This window comes from Cucurbita moschata, unplaced genomic scaffold (assembly GCF_002738365.1).
Source record: "Cucurbita moschata cultivar Rifu unplaced genomic scaffold, Cmos_1.0 Cmo_Scf00213, whole genome shotgun sequence".
NCBI lineage: Eukaryota > Viridiplantae > Streptophyta > Magnoliopsida > Cucurbitales > Cucurbitaceae > Cucurbita > Cucurbita moschata.
The window spans coordinates 50,617-58,002 of NW_019268729.1; the positions used below are offsets into that span (position 1 = coordinate 50,617).

Sequence of the window (7,386 nt, forward strand, 5' to 3'; positions counted from 1 at the left end):
ATTTTGCAAAACTAGAGGTCCTTCTAGAATCCCTGCCAAAACGTTCACAGAGAAAGCTAACTTAACGGATTGATTCCAACCAAGAGCTGGTTAGAAGATGAATGACTCTTAGATCGAACTTGGAATCTATGATGGTCACTTTTAGATAACAAGATAATTCACTCCAGAATTAGCTTGATCAAAACTAATTCAATGAATCGGTTTAAACATCAAACATAAAGCAAGGTTTGAAAAAGAATAACACCAAAAGGGTATCAAGAAAAACACAAAGGTTTTGAACGTATTCAAGCAAAAAAAAACATCCAAACATGAATATTACATGGCTCTAAATATGCCCAAAACATAACCCTAACAAAATAAATCTCAGCCACCAACAACTAATAAATGCTAATAAATGCTATTAAATACAAATGGAAGAAAATAAGGTAATTCATAAATTGTCTTAATTGGTAGTTCAACTACCAAAGCTAAGTCTTCGTATTACTTTCCAATATCAGTCACTCCAATATTTTCTTCATTTGATTCTTGAATCTTCTTTGTATTGCTTCTTGCAATTGCTCGTTCGGGTACACGGAAGTTATAAGTTGTTGGATTCATATCAGAAATCAATTAGTTGTATAATTTTTTTCGTTTGTAAATATCTTGAAATTTCTGACACAGGTGTTGTACGTCGTTTTAAATTTATCTTTTCATCGCAGTTCGATTTCTCGAGATCCAACATTGGTTTGAGAGGGGAAGGAAGCATTCCATATAACTAGGGTGTGAATACCTCTATGAGATCGTGAAGTAACGGGACAAAGTGGACAATATCTTATAAAAAAGTATTCCTTATAAACGAGTCGCTTTGCTATTACAAAAAAATGAACTTTTCGTCGCCTAGGAGATTCAAACTCTCGTGAGGAAAACCCATGTACTTAGTAGGCACACGCCTTAACCACTCGTTCAAAGCAACTTTTTTATTTTAGGATTGAATCTCGAAGAGATACTAGGGACAACAAAGGTAGATGATTAATGAGGAATCAGTTAGAACTTCGAGACCTACATGGTAGCTTAGAGCGCAGTAAAGGGTAAACCCAAACTTCCTGTACACCAAAGGAAAGTCGTGGAAACCTGGTAGTAGAAGGAAGCTATGCGGGCTTACAAGTAGGTTGGTTACTAAGTATATTTTTATACTTACACCTTTCTCCTTTTCTAGTTCAGTTACTTGTCAATGCGGGGAGATACTCGGGAGCTATACTATCACAAAGGGGTGTCGACTCGGAGTGTATGTTAGTTGTATTCGACCTCGGACATCAATTAGTTGTATAATTTTTTCGGTTGATTTTGAATTCTTTTGTATTCCAAGCCCTTTTTCCAGTATGTAAATAACTTTGAAATTTCAGACCCAGGTGTTGTATGTCTTTTAGAGTGTAAAAGATTATGTCTTTTAGAGTGTAAAAGATTTTATCTTTTCATCGCTTCCATCCCAGATTCAACATATTTGAGAGGGAACAAAACATTCCACACATAAGGGTGTGAATACCTCTATGAGGTCGTGAAGTAAGGAGCCAAAGTGGACAACATGTTTTTGCGATGGCCTTTGGCTAGTACAAAAAAATAAACTTTTCGTCGCCTGAGCGATTCGAGCTCTCACAGGGAAACCCCATGTACTTAGCGAGCACACACCTTAACCACTCGACCAAAGCGACTTTTTATTTTAGGAACAAATCTCGAAGAGACATTAGAGAAAACAATGATAGATGATTAATGAGGAATTAATTAGAACTTCAGGACATACAAAGGGCCTACAAGTAGGTTGGTTACTTAGTATATTTGTATACTTACACCTTTCTCCTTTTCTAGTGTAGAGGTCAAGGTGGGGAGATGGAAACTTAGTAGAAGAAGGAAGCGATGATTTTTTCTAGTGTACTGGTCAAGGTGGGGAGCTCTACTACCACAAAGGGGTTTCGACTCGGAGTGTTGATTAAAGTGTAAAATATTTATCTTTTTCATCGCCTGAGAAGTTCGAACTCTCGCAGGGAAACCCCATGTATTTAGCAGGCACACGCCTTAACCACTCGCCCAAAGAACCTTTTTTGTTTTAGGAACGAATATCGAAGAGGCACTAGGGACAACAAAGGTAGATGATTAATGAGGAATCAATTAGAACTTCGGGACATACACGGTAGCTTAGAGCGCAGTAAAGGGTAAGCCCAACGTCCTATAGACCAAAGGAAAGCCGTGGAAACCTAGTATTAGAAGGAAGCGATGAGGGCCTACAAGTAGGTTGGTTCCTAAGTAAATTTTTATACTTACACGTTTCTCCTTTTCTAGTGTATTGGTCAAGGTGGGGAGATGCTCTGGAGCTCTACTATCATAGAGGGGTGTCGACCCGGAGTGTTTGAGTTGTATTCGACCTGGGCCATGAATTAGTTGTATAATTTTTTGGGTTCGATTTTGAATTCTTTTCGTCAAATCTTGGAGGAAAACATGGTGTGATTAGCAAGCACACACCTTGACCACTTATTCAAAATGACTTTATGGTTTTATGAATAGTAGTCTTGAAGAGACACTAGTAGAGGAGTGTCGACCCGGAATGTTTGTTACTTGTATTTCACGTGGGACATCAATTAGTTGTATTCTCTTTGAACAGGTGCTGTTTGTCTTTTCAAAATTTATCTTTTCGCTGCAGTTCCATTTCTCGAAATCTCAAAAATTGGGTCGTGACAAATCTAATTCATGGATTATTTCTAGTATCTACATTATCCATTAACTCTGTTAGTTCAAATTCATGGATTCTCGACAGTGGAGCTTCGAATCATATAGTATCCAAAGCTTTTGTTATGACTGAACCAAAGGCTGCAAACATTTGCAATAAAATTGCCTAACGAAGGAACAACACATGTGTCACTTACGGTCAATGTTTTCTTTAATCCTGGCCTTAAATTAAACAATATTTTATGTGTGTCTCCATTCAATTTAAACATGTTGTCCATTAGCAAACTTACCAATGACTTGAAATGTTGTGTCACCTTCTATCCTGATTCTTGTGTTATGCAGGACTTGGCTAAGGGGAAGATGATTGGCTCGGATAAACAATTTGGAGGTCTCTATCATATTTCTTAATCTCCAATCAAATCTTTAACTAATCAAGTATCTCAATCATCTAATTTGTGGCATTTACGCCTAAGTCATTCTATTTATTTTTTCCTGTTTTAAATTTCTAACGGTTCAATTTCATCTTAATAATGCTACTTTTTCTCATAACTGTAGTATTTGCACGTTAGCAAAATAAACTAGGTTGTTTTTTTTTTCAAGAAGTTCAATAACAACACATTCTACCTTTGACATGTTACATTGTGATGTTTGGGGATCTCATAAAATTCCTATCCATTTTGGTTTGCGTTTTCTTCTCACTATTGTTGATGATTTTACTCAATGTACTTGGGTTTTTCTTATGCAACATGAATCAGAAGTACATCATTTGTTTATGAACTTTGTTAAATTCGTTCAAACTCAATTTCATACTACTATCAAGATAGTACGGTCAGACAATGGGACTGAGTTTCTGTCTTTACAACCATTTTTTACTTTGTGTGGCATTGAATTTCAGCGCACTTGTGTTTATACTCCCCAACAAAGATGAGCCATAGAGCGTAAGCATCGTCATATCCTAAATGTAGCTATCATCATATCCTAAATGTAGCTAGGTCTCTCCTCTTTCAGTCACACGTCCCACTTAATTTTTTGGGAGAGTGCATTTTAATTGTTGTTAATCTTATAAATAGAACACCATCACCATTTTTATCTAACAAGACACCCCTTGAAGCACTCTACAAACAACCACCTACATTTCATCTTCTTAAAGTTTTTTAATGTAAATGTTATGCAATTGTAGTACATCCTAAGCAAAAAATTTGAATCTCGGGCAATTTCTGGTGTTTTCATAGGATATACTGATGGTTACAAAGGCTCCAAGTTGTATGACATACAAGCTCACAAATTATTTATCCACTGTGATGTTAAATTATGTGAAGATGTTTTTCCTTTTTCATCAGCTTCACAAACTTTGACATTAGTTCCTTCGACTCTCGTTTTACCACTTCATGATTCATCCTACTCAAACATCTATTCTAATCCTATCCCACTTTCTATTTTGTCATCTCCTCCACTTTCTATTCCTTCTCCAGATTCACCCACTAATTATAATCCTATCCCTCCTGATACACCAGTTTCACTCCGATGTTCTACTCGTACCAAACAACCTTCAGCTTGGCATAATAATTATGAGATGTCTTATGCAGCCAATTATTTAACCTCTAGCTCAAGTCCCAACATGAGCACCAGGCATCCCCTTCATCATTACCTTTCTTTCTCTAGTGTTTTTCCTACTCAATCTGCTTTTCTATCTCTTATTACAGCCCGACATAAGTTAAAACTTATGATGAGGTAGTTGGCGACCCATTATGGCAGCAGGCTATGAATGCTGAAATTGCAACTTTGGAACGTAATCATACTTGGTCTCTCGTTCCTCTACCACCTGGCCATAAAGCTATTGGCTATCGTTGGGTGTACAAGATTAAACACAACTCTGATTGTTCTGTTGAACGTTATAAAGTTTATCCGGTAGTAAAGGGGTATACTCAGGTTGAAGATATTGATTACAAAGAGACATTTTCTAATACAACAAAGTTTACTACACTTCGTTGCTTACTCACTATTGCTACTTCTCGAAAATAGTTCACACATCAGTTGAATGTTCAAAATGTATTTCTCCATAGTAATCTTTAAACAGGGAATGAGGGAAGGAGTGAGGAGAAAATTTTCCCTATTACATAATTAGGACTAGAGACCGAGATTATATTCTCCATTCTTGTCCCCTCCTAACTCCCTTGACCTGTCTCGTTCCCTGCCTCAAAGAGAGATTTTTTAAGTTCCATTTCCAAGTTTTATATGTTTCTAAAGATGAAGAAATCTATATATTTTCCATTCCAAACTCCAATGGGTTTGATGTCTTCCAAGCTTGGGTGGGTTGAATGTGTTGCTTTCATTTGTTTTATTTATGTAATAACAAATGTCTTTTACTTTTGGATTAGTTTTTTTTTTTTCTCGCTAATTGAACTAATTTATTTATGTCATTAGGGTTGCTTTATTTTTGTCTCGTTTCCCAACATTATTGTTGATTCAACTATTTATTTATGACTTGGACTATATTTTTGTGTTGTTTTTCTTAGATTTTAAAATTATGTTATCAAATTTTGGGTTTATAATTTAGGCACAGATTAAGTTTATATTTTTCTTACTAGAGTAGATGAAATGAGTTCAATTTAGGGCAACGTGGTTCTACTTCAATTTCTAATAACACGAGTTGATCAAAACCAATGGATAGTTTATATCTAAAAATAAAACGTATATATTAACAAATTTATTTAAAATGACTATTTTTTTTAGAGAATAATAAATGGAGAATTATGTTGTTATGTTGCATAAGTGATGCTATGATATCACACTATTCTAGGATTATGTTATGTCATAGAACAATGTTATGTTTTCGATATTATTTGCATAAGTGATGCTATGATATCACACTATTCTAGGATTATGTTATGTCATAGAACAATGTTATGTTTTCGATATTATTTGATGCATGAACCTTCATGTATCATGTCATGTAAACCATGTTAATACGTACCCTCTATGACTATGAGACATTAGAAAATCATGTATTATTAATGGGAGGTGCATCGAGATACTTTCCCGTTATGATTAGTACAGACACATTCCTTACAATTTTATGTTCCTTATGATATTATGTGGGTCTTTTCCCTTCATGGTATTTGGTAGTGTGAGTGTGCACAAGCTCGACGAGCCAGCCCACAGAGTACTCTTATACGAGCCTACCTGGTGGCCAATGTGCACATTCATGGGTTGTATGTAGGATAGTACAACATATTCAACCCTGCTCGGACTGAAAAGCAAAGCCCAAACCCATGTCACAATGCATTTATGAAAGGATAGGTCCAACTATATTACACATGATTCATTTTCAGTGAGGTTACTTATTGAGTATTTATTAAAGTACTCAAACCATATGCTACTCTTATTTTCATGTAAAGGTAAGACACCCATTTACAGATGACAACGTCGCTTTGAAGGCCAAGGAACCAAAGTTAAGGTAGTTGCATTCAAGTTATTTTTAATGATCCTTAGGTTAGACAAGGGCACTATTTAAACTCATCTTATCTATTTTCCATCCATAAAAATATTGTTTTAATAAATTTATTATGAACATTTAAGCCTATAGCACCGTTTATGAAACGTTATAAATGAATTCTTTCATGCATAGTAATCATGTCATGTATGTAGTTGCCGATAAATCAAATTTTAATTTCATTTCGAATATTTTGAATAAAATTGAAACTCAAGGTTAAAATAAATACAACAACAAACCTAAAGGGATAAGAAATGAGAAATTAACTCCAAATGTAAATTTGTCAACTTAATAAGGATTGTTTTAAATTTATGTTACTGTTGTAAATTTGGCTCTATTTCTCAACACCAATATCTTGTTTAATGTTGAGGTATTAGTGTTGAGAAAAACTCAAATCTTTGATCTTTTATTTTTTAAACTAAAAAATTATTAGAATTATAGCTTTGATATAACACACACAAGAAATTAAATACCATATACATTTTTAAAGAAAAAAGGAAATAATTTTTAAAGAAAAAAGGAAATAGGGATTAAAAGTGTTTGTCTTTTGTATAAATGCACGTCATGGCTCCAACATAGAATAAAACTCAAGTATGTACCTCACATATCAACATAGCTAATCTTCAAGATGCTCCAATCGAGAATCGAACTCGGGCCTATACTGTAGCAGGATACTATTCTACCAATAGACCAATGGTGCATCTACCTTAAAGAAGATCCATAACGTACTCGTATTTTGGTCCTGCAGTTCTTCCGAAGCCCTTCACTTTTGGTTTCACTTCTCGATTTAAAAACAAAAGGTTCGATAGTCCTACTTGTGAAATTTAAACAATGTTGTGACAAACACAAGTTTGAACATTATGCCAATCTTCAAGATGCACCAGCCAAGAATCGAACTCGGGTCTATACCGTGGCAGGATACTATTCTACCACTAGACCACTGGTGCAGGTACCTTCAGGCATATCCATAACGTACTCGTATTTTGGTCATGCAGTTCTACTGAAGCCCTTAACGTTTAGTTTCACCTCACGATTTAAAAAAAAAAGCTCGATAGTTCTACTCGTGAAATCTATAAATATAAACGATATTGTGACAAACCCAAGTTTGAACATTATGCATTAATATCATTATAGCTAATCTGCAAGATGCACCAGTCGAGAATGAAACTCGGGTCCGTATCGTGGCAGGGTAGTCC

At 35.1% G+C, this 7,386-nt stretch overlaps 1 non-coding gene across 1 annotated transcript; it reads right to left on the minus strand.

The window, feature by feature from the left end:
- Window positions 1-7,066: 7,066 nt before the first annotated feature.
- On the minus strand, window positions 7,067-7,137 carry TRNAG-GCC. Its single transcript has one exon. It is a non-coding gene; the product is annotated as a tRNA-Gly (tRNA).
- Window positions 7,138-7,386: the final 249 nt, after the last annotated feature.